General features: G+C 32.9%; 1 protein-coding gene across 1 annotated transcript in view; it reads left to right on the top strand.

Annotated features, from left to right (window-relative positions):
* Gycalpha99B (guanylate cyclase 1 soluble subunit alpha 2) overlaps window positions 1-14,924 on the top strand; it is a 91,479-nt gene that overhangs the window by 58,885 nt on the left and 17,670 nt on the right. The gene's annotated exons all lie outside the window — the stretch shown is intronic.

Below are 14,924 nucleotides of genomic sequence, written 5' to 3'. Positions count from 1 at the left end.
GACTGTACAAAAACCCGGTTGATTATTTTTTTATATATATTTTTCCCTTTATGTATGTGTTATGATCTATTAAAAACAATATCTCATGTGTATTGGTCCAACTCAAGGGTTCAGGCCCAACTTCCATAGTAAAATGCCCATTCTCCAAAGAATTTGAATTATTAGATCTGTGTATTTTTTCACTTCTAGCATCTGAAAATACATACCTGCATTGCAAGTTTGCATTATAGTAACAATCAATTTACATGCTATCCTCAAACAAATTTGCGCTGCCATATCATTATTTCAGCAAGCATTACCAAAATTCACCAGCAGTTAATCATGTCATTAAAAACTGCCACCTAAATATTTATACACGAAAATTACGGCATGAAATTAAATTAAAGCTTATCCGAATATTGGTTACAAATATAGAAATTTGGATGTTTGCCAATTTTGCTCACCCGAAGTTGAAACGGCGTATAATCACAATATGCAGATACATACAACCAGTAGGGAAACTAAAAACTTCCTACAAACGTTCGAAATGGCTTACGCACACAAGCAAGCGTGTTTACGTGCGTGTTCTTATATCTGTCAATTGTAAACACGCTTGCTTGTGTGCGTGAGCCATTTCGAACGTTTGTATGAAGTTTGCCTACTGGGCGTATCTGTATACTTTGGTATAATTTTCATTTCTGTAAAAGTAATGCTATTAACATTTGCGGTCAAAGGGAGTAGATTTATAGAGGTTTATGTAGATGCGGTAGTAGCCGCTACGGAATGTGGTGTGATGTTTTGTATGAATTACGGCTGCAATATTTGCGAATCAATTATGGTTTTAATTAATTTGGTGGTTGATTTTGTATTTTAGATTCTAGAGTCTATTAGAGTTTATAGGTATATTTGGTTTCGGATTCATCGGTTTATTGAATGTACAATAAAGTTATTACACACTAGCGGTCCGCCCCGGCTTTGCCCGTGGTACCTACATGTTTACGTTTTTTTTTATAAGAACCATCCTCGTACTTCAAGGAATAGATTCCGCAGCGCACGCGATGATAGAATTTTTATTAAGGAATTTTTTACACCTTGGGTTACATTTTTGCATTTTTGGTATAGATCTCAATTTTTTTGAAAATGCAATATAGCCTATGTTGCTCAGTGAAGATGCAGCTTTCTAATGGTGAAAGAATTTTTGAAATCGGTCCAGTAGTTTATGCGTGAAAACCATACATAATTACAAACCTTTCCTCTTTATAACATTAGTATACTTAGATATAATATTAGACATAAATATTCACGTAAATAAAATAAAAAATGCTTCTCAAGCTCATACACCGTACATGACATTAATAAAGTACATAATTTAAAAGCCAAATTGCGAAAGCATAAATTAATGCAAAATTTGTGCACGGACCAACTTTCCAAAACATTACCAACTTTAATTACGGCCTTAAAAATGGATTCCTTTATAATGAGCACCTGCTTTGTCCAGGGAATATAATTTATATTATAAATCAACTGAATTAGCGTTTGTTCGCGAACTGTGTTCGGACCCGCTTTCGCTTCGCTCGCGTTTTAATTTTTATTTAGGTAAAGTGTGCGATAAAAACGTAAAAACCGGCTAAATTTAGTTTCTAAAATTTTTGTATGTAAATTTGTATCAAATTGGATAGAAAATATTATAGGAAAGAAAATTCAAAAATAAATATTATCGATTCTTCTTAGACAACGTACCTATCTTGATGTGTTTTCTAATGCGTAAGAATTTTTTTGATTGATTGATGCGTAAGAATTTAATGATAGCGGTCATTATAAATGCAATCAAAGGCACACACTAGTAATTATTAAAAATCGTTGTTTTTAACGATTCTGTACAAAAAAATATACGTTTTATCGACATTATTCTTGTCCTAACCACGTCACACGAAGCGTAGCGACGCGACGCCTGTCAACTTAGTTACCGCGTACCTTTCTGGATCAAATTTATTATTTCATTTTAAACGTTTGTACAGACAATTCGTCCCATTTATCAAGACTTAACAGAATAGAATGATCAGTAGCACTTATTTTACATAATATAAGAATACTAGCTTTCCGCCCGCGTTTTCAAAGAAAAATCCCTATAGTTCCCGTTTCCGTGGGATTTCTGGGATAAAACCTATCCTATGTGTTAATCCAAGTTACTCTCTCTATATGTGTGCTAAATTTCATTGTAATCGATTCAGTAGTATTTGCGAGAAAAGTTTTTATCCCAGAAATCCCACGGGACTATGCGGGTTTTCCTTTATAAACGCGGGCGAAGCCGCGGGAACAAATTTAGTAGTCAATATATCACATTGTACACTTTTAACAATTTTCCACTTTTGTAAACATAAAGTGTAGATTAGTTAAACCTATATATTGTACTACTAGATTTCCGCCCGCGGCTTCGCCCGCGTTTTCAAAGGAAAACCCGCATAGTTCCCGTTCCCGTGGGATTTCCGGGATAAAACCTATCCTATGTGTTAATCCAAGTTACCCTCTATATGTGTGCTAAATTTCATTGTAATCGGTTCAGTAGTTTTTACTTGAAAGAGTAACAAACATCCATACATCCATACATCCATACATCCATACATCCTTACAAACTTTCGCCTTTATAATAGTATTAAGATAAGATAACCATTTTCACCAACAAAAATAAACATTGAATCATTGTCCATTTTAATATACCTACAGTACCTAGTGAAATAAATAAATTCTATAAGAAATAAATTCTTAGATAATAGAAATGATTAAGGAATATTTGCATATGGAGTAAACTAATAATTAAAACGGATGTAAAATGTAATATCTGTTGAGGCTTTATCTCAAAACAAATGTATAGATTCACTCAAAATTAATGCCAAGATATCCGCATTAATCAAAGGAAGCTTCAGGCGTGTATAATATAATAACAAACACGATTCACAAAACCACACGTTTCTATATACTAAGTTAATATCCCAAAGAGAATGGAATTTGAAATAAATTTTCGTAAGCCGTTGTGATCTCTCGAATATTTCGGCGTAAACAATTTTGTAAAGGCCCATTAGCTGTAGTCATGTTTCAAATTCGTCTTGTTATAACATTGTTAAAAGTGTCATTTTTAATGGGTTCTTTAATTCCCAAGGAAAACATAGTATATCTACTGTCTTGTTTATGTTCTAAATTATAAACTACTAGCGGTCCGCCCCGGCTTCGCTCGTGGTACATATTTCGCAATAAAAAGTAGCCTATGTCCTTCTCGGGTATCAAAATATATCCATACCAAATTTCATGAAAATTGGTTCAGTAGTTTAGGCGTGATTGAGTAACAGACAGACAGAGTTACTTTCGCATTTATAATATAAAAATATTAGGCACTAAAAGCCTTCTCTACTTCTTTGAGCCGTTTTATTATAAAAATAGGACATTCTTACAAATACTATATTAAGCGCGAAAGTGACTTTGTTCATCTGTAAATTCTTCACACCTTAACTACTGAACCGCTTTTGATGAAATATATATAATAATATTAATTATATATATTTCATCAAAATCGGATTATTATATTATATATATTTCATCAAAATCGGATTATTACATATATAATATTTAAGACCTGAAAAGGATACAGGATAGTTTTTTCTCGCAAATCCCACGACAATGGATTTTCTATTAAATACGCGGGCGAAGTCGTGCGCGGAAGGTAGGAAATTATAAGTATGTATTTCATGTCAACACATTAATAACAGAAATTATTTGACAAATGAATTATACAATGCGAAATACTTCGAATACAACAAAAAAATGTACGGAACAAGGAATGTATACCACAATATTAAAATTCGAGCGCAGAATGGAATAAATATTTCTTTGAATTCTTTGGTCGCTTATTTTATTAATTTTACTGATACGGCTTTAGGCCAATATTTGAGGTGATATTTTAGGGAAAGGAATTTTCCACGCATTGTAACTGCTTGCGTCTTGAAAATAAAAAGAATATAAAATGTTTCAAGACTAACAGTGTTTCGTATTCTTTATTTTATTTCTAGAAACTTGTTTTAGTCCTATTGTAGGACTCGAAGTTAGAACATACAACTGTGTAAGTGTGAGTGTGTATGAATATGTATTTTGGCAAGTAGTAGGTATGTTACTTTTGGACATACATTTTCAATAGACTTTTATATTAGGAGTGATATTTCCACTACCGAATGTATTTATTAATTGTAAATTATTGTTTATTTTAGTGTGAATTTCATTTCCAAAATTCTGTATAACTTTAAAAAGAATAGAAAAAATTCGAACACGAAGCGGGACTCGAACACACTCGAACCCGCATCCTTTCCAATCGAATTAATTTATATTTTCGAATCCCCATCGAATAAATTTATATTTATAAAATATTTGAATGCCATAAAACCAAAAATATCAATTTCTCCAAAATTCTGGTTCGTATTTACTAACGTTTTTTTTTAATACAATTTTATCAGCATTTCATGGCGCAGTGCGGATTGGTAGCTGTCTCATATTTTTAAAATTTATTACTCATAAGATAAATCGGTTTTGTCATCCGTTACATTGTTATTTAACTGTCTTGAGCGTAAAGAATAAGTCTTTCGTAACTTTAGCGGTATATTTTTTGTATTAATAAGAATAGACAGTTTGCGGTGGCAATGAAGAAATGCGTTTATTTCTAAATGTTTTTTTTTTATAACGATAGGTGTATAGGATACCACTAAAAAATATTTTAATTTAACTAAAAATATGGATAGTGAGTAAACACAATCAAAGATATTTTAAACTTCTATTAGAATTATATTTTATTAAACACCATCCAAACAGATAAAAAATCGCTAAATATTTTTGAAAAATGAACTGATTTTTATCTTGAATTGTAAGGCAATCCCAGCGAACTAGCTACTACTAACAAAACTTCACGTATTTGTCCAAGCCCTTGTAAAATCCAATTCCAATACTCTTCAAACATTCTAATTCAACAATCACGTCTCGATGTAATTGAATAAAAATATTTGTCCAGGTATCGAATCCGCACTCATGCATTGTGTACAACCCTCTCTTGCCCACTTCACAATCTTGTAAGGGACTATTTGCTTTATGTAGATTGGTTTTGGGCACAAATTTGCGGACACGTGTTGAGCTGTTTGAATTAACAGGGTTAGGTGTACCTGAAGGGGTAAGGATCGATGTGGAAAGACACAACCGTAAACTATCCGCGACTGTGTTGATCTGTACGTAATGATTTATATTCCGTGCAGTCAGAACCGTTTTAGTTTTTATTTGTTGTATTTGTTAATGTCAGGATTTAATAAAAAAATCCCGTTTAACAGCTCGCACACAGGAAAAGCATGTCGGTGGAGCTAGTTTATAAAATGTCCCTTGTATGTTGCTATATATACCTAGGTACTTCTTTAACCCTACAGTAGTTGCGTATCTAAAAGTGACGTGTGAGGTCATTTTGTAAATAAATACGTTATAAAATTAATAATCTAAAGTCTGTAACATTATTTTCAAAATCAATATTATAATATTTGTAAAAAATAAATGAAACAGTCACAACAAAAAACTTACGTAGTTGGTCTACGTACGTATGCCACGCTATGTCATACGTACTTAGACCGCGAATTTTGCGGAGCTCTTGTTGGACAACCACGCGTACCCGACTCTCCGCGCTGCACTGAGTGCATGCGGCAATTATTCAACTTAGAGTACACGAAGTATGCAATAACTGGAGCTATATGATTTTTATAAATTTGCAGTATCACAGGATTACACGTGTAGACCACGCGACTATTGTAGGGTTAACACTAAGAAAAATTTCCAGTGATTAACGCTACCGAAAAAAAAGGCAAACAGACAAAAGGCATACATCTTCATACTTGATAACATCTATTGACATCGCACTAGAGAGTCTTTAAAATATTTTTGTACCCAACATTGCAGGAGCCTTAAATTAGTCCATGTATTTAGATTAGATAAACTATCTATAGTGAAGTATTCGTTATAGGTCACTGCGAGAGTTGATAAATTAGCCGTCGTGTGAAGGTATACCTAACCTAAATCGAGTCTGGGTCAAAAGGTTATATTGGGACGATCTAGGTTTTGTTCTAATTAATCAATTGATTTTTGAGATATAATAATATGGTCTAAGTGAGATCTTTGGCTAATCTGTACAGTGTATATTTCTATTATTGTATTGAATATTTGTAACAATTTACTAATTACTATCGATTACAATAGCTTTATTTTTGGGGACAGAATATTTATTAGAAATTCATTAACTCTAAATTTTTACATACCTAATGTTATCAATACATATATAAAAATATATTAACTTCATTATTTACTTACGTCATTAGCTGGATGACATGGATAAATGTAAAACCAAACGGTAAAAGTATCTATTAAATAAGTTCAGATTATTTTTTCTCTTTCTATGAATTTAATTGCCCAAATATCCAAACAAGCTAATCTATTCACAACTTAATTTCTTAAACCAATAAATAATTACACTTACCATGAAACTACTAGCTCAATATCCAAATGTACTCAACACATACTGCTTCAAAACCCTGCAAATGCTACATTTTCATTACCGAAAACAAAAGAACTAAATGTAGGTACTTGGAAGTTTCGAGAAGCGAGTGCTAAATCTTACCACACTTGCGGGTTCTTAAGAGCTAAGATCGCAATGAGTCGTTAACTGTGATTTGTGCAAGTCAATTAGGTTCAAATAGTAGGAATAAACATTGGTTGGTTTTTAATACACACTGTGCATGGAAATTTGACCTTTATTATATTGAGAATTTAGATCTAATTGTTGTTGAATTTTTGTATTGCGGGATAGGACTTCTTGTAATAAAATTACGCACATATTTTATCTCTTATATTTTTTATGTTATTTGATAAAATGCAGAAGGATGTGATTAGTATCCATAGGATATTCCGATTGATGATTGTTATTTTTATTAGTTGCATTTATAATTCGAATGTATCTCAGGCTATCGGATGAATAAAAGAAAAATTAAATAATTTATTAGCCATATCTTATATATAAAATTCTCGTGTCACAATGTTAGTCTGCATACTCCTCCGAAACGGGTGGACCGATTCTCATGAAATTTTCTGTGCATATCGGGTAAGTCTGAGAATCGGCCAACATCTATTTCTATGTACCATGTATGTATTTCATATGTACCATGGGCGAAGCCGGGGCGGACCGCTAGTAAATTATAGTATAATAACGAAATAAGTTAACCTATATTGCAAAACTAATATTCAATCCAAAAACAGGCCATTGCCGTATTACATATAGCCATAATTTGCATAACCTAAACATTTCAGAAATACATTTAAATTGGATCCCTTCCAAACGCATTGAGTTATGTTCTATTGGGGTAGAAGCCTGACTCGTACATCGATTGTTGGCATAAAAACTAGTTCCTTTATCGTTGAAATGTCTAAAATATTAATATTATTTGTGGTGCTATTGTAGAGAATTATGATTTATACTGTAAATACATGTACCTAATTATATTTAAGTAATAAGAAGTATTTGAAGTTAATATCCTGATTATTGTTAACTATACCTATGTTTTGTGTTGTTTGTTGAATACACTAAAGCAATTTATATCATAAAACACTAAGAACTTGTACGTATAACAACCATTTAACATGTCGCCCAAAAAATGTCAATGTCGTCGTAAAGTTAAAATTTACAGAAAAATGGCCTATTTATCAATGTTAGGCTATTAACGGTCCGAGCGCTTTTAAAATATGAGGCAATCATAAATGGTGCATATTTCAAATGCTCCTCTTCCTGTAGAAGGAAAATAATAGGTAAATAAAAAAATATTAGGGAAACCTTTAGCAAGCTGTTTTTATGGTATAATTGCTTCTAAATGTCAACCTTGTTATGTTTTGTTTTAGTGTTTTCATGACACGGTTTGTCTGCGTTTTTCTCCTATTTCTTTTTCAATACACCTTTTTAATAAAACGTATACGCATGGTTGCACATAGATATATATAGTATTACGATACAGGTAGTACGTACATCGACGCAAAACATAATCCTCCTCTGCGCAGTTGAGTAACAAAACTAATCTTCATAACAAACAATCTTCTTGTCAATCTTTCCCTATAGTAATAAGAATACAGAAAACATCGTTTATCCGATTGTCGTGTATCTGTATAAGTTATTTATCGTGTTATTTCAGCACATAAAGCAGAGAATGCCATACCGTATTGGTATTGGCGATAAATTTAAAAGGTCCTCTCACTTTTGTGTGTTACAATTTATGGCTTATCGAACTGTTTTTTCTTCGAATGTTCGACGCTTTGTTGTAGTTTTTTCATATTTGTACGCGACCGAGATAAATGAAAGTTGATAGAAAAAGTCTGTATTCTATCTAGAACACAATATTTAAGAAAATGGCATTTTAACGGAAGTTATGTTTATCAGAAGATTTCTTAAAAATAAAAAGTAAAAGTAATCTAAAGACACGATGAAATAAAAATTACGTTACGAAACTTTAAAAATCGACATTAAGTTTACCCTCGGCACAGAATACATAATAGTAGCTAAAGGCTACAGAACGGACACTCTCCGCCCCCCGCCAAAATTAAACTTACCTCACCCCCGCGCGATCAGACATAAAATGGGCCATATTTTTCTGCAAGGACGATACGCAACGAAGATTGACAACATTAATCAAATTGACTTAAAGTAATTTTATTATTTTGGATTTGTGATTATCGTTTTTCGTAGAAAATGGTTAGATATTGTGCTGTTTACGGATGTATTTCGTCAGAAAAACGCGAATATTTTTTTACGCTAGTTTACAAATGTGCCAACCATAAAGCGTTAACACCATGTTAACACACACATTTGCAGTCTCTACAGTGTGACTGTCAAAACGATCATTTTGTATGGAGTGTCCGGGGTGTGCCCTCGGCCAAAATAATACCATCAAACTACTTTCAAAAATGTAGTTTTAAGATATAATACTTTCTGAAAAGGAAAATTACACTTGTACAATGTATTATGCAGTTATATAAAAATTTCCTTCGAGAAACTACGCATTGCAGTGGAGAAACCCGTTTCAGTAGCCTTGTAAGTTTTTAAAATATTTTATTCGTGTCTTTGTTACGATAAAATCGTAAGTGGGTCAGATTGTATCAAAAGTGTTCGAAATTAGGCTTGTATGGTGCTGTTTATTATTTTAATGCACTTATTGCATTGGCTAAAGTATTACTAGTAATCGTAAAACCATCAAAAATCTTTTTGTTTTACGTCATTTACTTATCCTAAAAGACTTCATAGATACTAACAATAATTAATGTTTTCGATGAATTGTAATAAGGCTTAAAATGGAGTAATTGAATACTGAAAATGACAGACTAAGCAAAATTCATTATTTAACATTTGTAGTTACTAGACATTGTTGGGTTCAAATTTTGAAGAAAGCAGGAAGAAAGGAAAATACATTTAAAAATATAGTGCAAGAATACAATTCCTTTGTTATCACGTTTTTCATCTGTACATTCGAACTCTTTTAATAAATTTTATTGTATAAAGTTATAAAGTCGTCATGTACTTCGAATAGACACTTTACTTTCAAACAAATGATACATTTAACATTTAGTACTAAATATTAATGATTTGGCAAAACCCGAAATTCTCGAACATTCCAAGAACATCCCAACTATAGCCGAAGCCAGTCTGTTTGTCAGTCCTTATGTAACGATTTAATATTTCAAAGTTTTCGTACAAAGGTGCTGAAAAGGATTTAGGTCAAACGCTTGCGGGGAGACATGTCCTCGACTACAAAGAAATACGCCAAATATACTAACTTACTAAAATATTTAAATGACAATGCTATTTACAAAGCTTATTATTTCCAAATAAACGTGGATTCTGTAAGGGGTAAGAAAGCGCTTCTTTTGCTGGATTTCATTTATTTTGGTTTCAGTCTTTGAAAATATTGTACTAAAAAGTAACGGTATTTTTAACTACATTTATATGAATGGTAAATTTGTTAACGTTTGTGCTAGAAAAAGTTAATATCATGTACCTATATTATTTAATTATGAAATTTATTTACATATAAATACACGTACATAAGTTTTTCAGCAGATATTTTCAAATTATTAAACGAACGTTCATTACAAAATTATTTATTAATACAAATACAATGATTGAGTGAAATGTCTTTTGTTTATTTCTGTTTATCCAGTGACTTTTATAATGTTCTTCACAATGGATTTGAAGCAATTAGTTTGTTTACACTGTTGAGTGTAGAGTGACCATTAGGCCATTCGCACCTCGAGTTTATTTAGCTGTGTAAAGCTCGGAAGTTTCTGTTTCTTTAGACTGTGGTCAATGCCAGTCTTTTAATAAGGATAAATACTGGGATAATAATAATTCTAAATCAAAGCTATTGTCTTCTTTCAAGCTCAATTATTCATCATTATCAGCCTACATTTGTCCATTGCTGCAGGACATAGGCCTCAGTCATGGCACGCCACTGAGCCCGGTCGTTCGCTCGTTGTCACCCGTTATGCTCAATTATTCGCATATCTTCATAAAGTTATAATAAATAATAATAATCGATATCTTTATAAAATACTAGATTTCCGCCCGCGGCTTCGCCCGCGTTTTCTAAGAAAAACAAACACACACATACACATCCACCCTCACAAACTTTCGAATTTATAATATTATAGTAGGAAGTAGGATATAGTAGGAATATAATATTAGTAGGATAGTAGGATGATAGACATATAATAGTCAATCCGTATCATCAGCAAAAAATTAAGTCCCAAGCAATACAAAATCTCAATAACGACTGTCAGAAGTGGAACAAAAACTCTCAGATTATGAGACTCGTAGTTCTATAAAGATTACAGATGTTTGTCCAACACATCGTAACAAGGGTCTCTCAATCCCAACTTGTCACGCTTGACAAGTTTCATAAGTACAATTCTATTTATCAATCATCTATTTTTATACGCTTTGAGATATCGGATTTTAAATTGAGTGCGTATTTCTTGTGATGAAATATTTTTTGATATTAATGTTGCCATATCTTCTACTGGTATGTCTAAGATTCAGAAGTAGTTAACATTTGTTACATATTTCTTTTTTAAAACGGTAGGTACCGTAATACACTTTATTCATATAAAACACAATATATTTTACTAGAGGTCCGCGCCGGCTTCGCCCGTAGTACATATTTCGCAATAAAAGGTAGCCTATGTCCTTTCTCGGGTATCAAAATATCTCCATACCAAATTTCATGCAAATTGGTTTAGGCGTGATTGAGTAACAGACAGACAGAGTTACTTTCGCATTTATAATATTAGTATGGATTATTAAATATATTTTAATTTATGTCGGAAAAGTCGTAGTTTTCTTTGATCTAGCTGACAAATTGAAGTAAAAGTAAAGTAGGAGGTACATACCTCATTTCGAGTGTTTAAGAAACTCTTGAGTCATCATTTTAAGCATCCAGTTTTACAGAGTAAGAATGCAGATGTTACAGGATTATATCTAAACAAAGGGGAATGACTACATTCGTTTTTAAATTAAATTGAAATGCCACTCATAAAAGGGGTTCGAATGTCATAACATGTGAATAAGGGTGAATTCCCTTACTTTTTGTAACATATGCATGAATAAGGGTCTTCAGGATTCGAAGGGATGCTAATAAAATACATATTGTTCCACTTTTGGAGATCCAGTCTCAGAATTCTAATAGAAACTTTGACAGAGAAGAAAATTTATGTAGTACGTTTTGATAATGTTTCAATATGGTCCATGTCCCATGATCTGGGATAACTTCTTTGCTTCAAGATTTTCTTTTTGACTATTTTTAGAGGGATTAATGTAGAAAATATAGGTAAGAATATAATACATAATATAGTTTGTAATTAAATTGGCCAATCATACAAAATATCGAAGTCATTTAGCTATAATAAAATCCGAAATGGACGAAAGGAATGGTACTATGAACTACCGCATAGTGTTATATTAATTACTAGCGGTCCGCCCCGGCTTCGCCCGTGGTACATATTTACGTTTTCTCTACATAAGAACCATCCTCGTACTTGCCGTGACAACGCGAAACGGGTGCAGACCCGCCGCCTTTTTGCACGACTCATGATGCGAAGCATCAGAGAGTGCTTTACGATTGAAAAATTTTTTTCGCCTCATTTTTGCAGCTATTCTTATTATTATAGCCTTGTTAGTTCACGGAATCAAGATATTTTGCATACTATTGTCGAGATAATTTAATGGAGATTAATCCCATACTTTTTAAAAATTGATTTACTTCAATAGAATTGGAAAAAAACACCGAAATAGGTCAAAAAATTTTCCTGTCCGTCATGTGTGAAACCTGAAAACACTATAACTTGTGAAAAAATCCATCATTTGAGTTAAATTTTTTTTTTTTAATATTCTAATCGACGATTGTAGGTCACTGAATGTAAATGATTAATTAATTCAGTGTCGTTTAATTGCAATTAATAAAAAACGAAAACTACAATAAGTTTTTTTTTATTTTTATATTTCATAATTAAATGAGCATTATGAGTCGTGCACTTTTGGATTTTCCAAACTTTTTTAATTTTTATAGCTCCCGCCGCGAAGCGCGTCGAACGCGGCAACTGATACACAAAAATAATCCTTATGGCATGATTCTGTATTCACGCGCGATGACTTATAACGTATTTCATGTATAACTTTGGTGTTTCTACACCGATTTACATGATTCTTTTACTATAACCTGCCCAGGAGTATGAAGAATAATTGTGCCAAATTTAGTTAAAATCCGTCGGGTAGTTTTTGTTTCTATAACGAATATACAGACAGACAGACAGACAGACAGACAAAAATTTTACTGATTGCATTTTTGGCATCAGTAGCGATCCCTTATCACCCCTTCATAGTTTTTTTTAAATATATTTCATGTACAGAATTGGCCTCTCTACAGATTTATTATAAGTATAGATAAAAGACTTATCACATATTTTTCTCCTGAATTTTATGTTTACCTAAAAATAACATCAAGGTATATAACCATACATAATTGAATAGCACGTGTTCCACCTATCCACGTACACAAATCACCAATATTGCATGTAAAGTGCTCCAACCATCAGGGAATTTGGTCGATTGTCTACATCATTAAGTTTATATACTCTATGGCCTCTAGAGCATACATAGAGGCATATACAGGGTGGACATTTTTGATGGGCCTTTGAGGGAAATTACTTGAAATACTGGGCATAGCAATTTTTGCTGAAAGGAAACATTCCTTTATTTTTAAAAAGAAATAGAACTGTATTCAAATATTTTCGAAAATTCACATGCCACGACCGGTAATCGAACTAATTAAATATTAAAAACGTTTCAATCAAAACAGGCAATGTTAAAAATAGGTCTTGCCCACAAAATACTATCCGTAGATCCAGGGCCCATAGAAAATTTCCATCCTGTATATATAACCAATACAACGAAATTTAGCGGAGTGAAAACGGATGCATCTGACATGTACTATAGACCGGGAGATACTGACACAAAATTTCGAGTCATTTGTAACAGGATGGCGGTTCTACAGGGGTCTTAGTACGCAATGATAAAAAGAAAAATGATGGTGTGATCGCTGGTATCGGTGGTTTAGTCGCGTGGGCGTTAGCCGAACTCGTCGGAAAAATAGCGAAAGTCAAACGATTTGTAACACAAAAATTTTAGTATTTACCGATAGCCCATAAAAAAGAAGTAGGCGGTAGTGTCATGCCATACTTTTCCGGTGTGACTTACAGCCCGCCATACCGACGCGAATATGTTGATTTAAATAAAACAATTATTCAACCATTTGTACCAGGCTAACTTTTGCACAGGTAACCATCGTCGTGCAGCCATTTACGAAAATCGCCATGCCATACTTTTCGGACGATTCCAAATGGTCGCCATACCGCCGAAAATCTGCAAAAAAAATTTATTTCGCCAAACTTTTTGTACCAGTATTGCATTTGGATTTTTGGAGAGTATTTGATAAAATGTGACCATTATTATATTTGCCATACTTCTAGTAGGGGGAAAAAGTCCTGTCATACTTGAAAAATTAATTTAGTATTAATTTATATAAGTGAAGATTTCCAACACCTAGATCTTTGAAATTTTGTATTTATATTCTTTGATCCTCAAACTTCCAGGAAAAATAAGTGCCATACTGTTACAAATCGTTTAACTTTCGCTATTTTCCGACGAGTTCGACTAACGCCCACGCGACTAAGCCGCCGGTACCAGCGTTCACACCATCATTTTTCTTTTTGTCATTGCGTACTAAGAACCCTGTAGAACCGTCATCCTGTTACAAATGACTCGAAATTTTGTGTCAGTATCTCCCGGTCTACTACGATTACTGTCAGTCGCAGAATTTGGGCACATTTGGGTGATTGCATGGCACTTTGCGGTTCGCTCGGACCACCGGTTTTTGGGAATCCTTTTATACGATTTAATTTGTTATGTTCGTGGTTGTTTTTGGTGGATTAGTTGCTGAGTAATTTGAATATCATGATAAACTAAACTTAGATTATTAACTCGCTGTGCCCTGCGGTTTCACCCACAATGTTCCGCTCCTATTGGTCTTAGTGTGATGATGATATGGCTGAAGCCTTCCTCTATAAATGCGCTATCTAACACTGAAATAATTTGTCAAATCGGATCCATTGTTCTTGAGATGAACGTAACCAAACATAAAAATAAAGAAACTCTTCAGTTCTTTAATATTAGCACAAGCACATAGATTATGAGATATTTATTAGTATAGATTTAAACGACATATTTATTAATGTACTTTTTCACGTCAATTACCTCTAAGTCCATCCCATTTAAGGCCGCTGCATACGTG

The sequence above is a fragment of the Colias eurytheme genome, chromosome 26 (assembly GCF_061535395.1).
Source record: "Colias eurytheme isolate Ceu_HAF_F1 chromosome 26, ilColEury1 Martin Lab GWU primary, whole genome shotgun sequence".
NCBI classification, from domain to species: Eukaryota; Metazoa; Arthropoda; class Insecta; order Lepidoptera; family Pieridae; genus Colias; species Colias eurytheme.
This window is presented reverse-complemented; position numbering and strand designations above follow the sequence as displayed.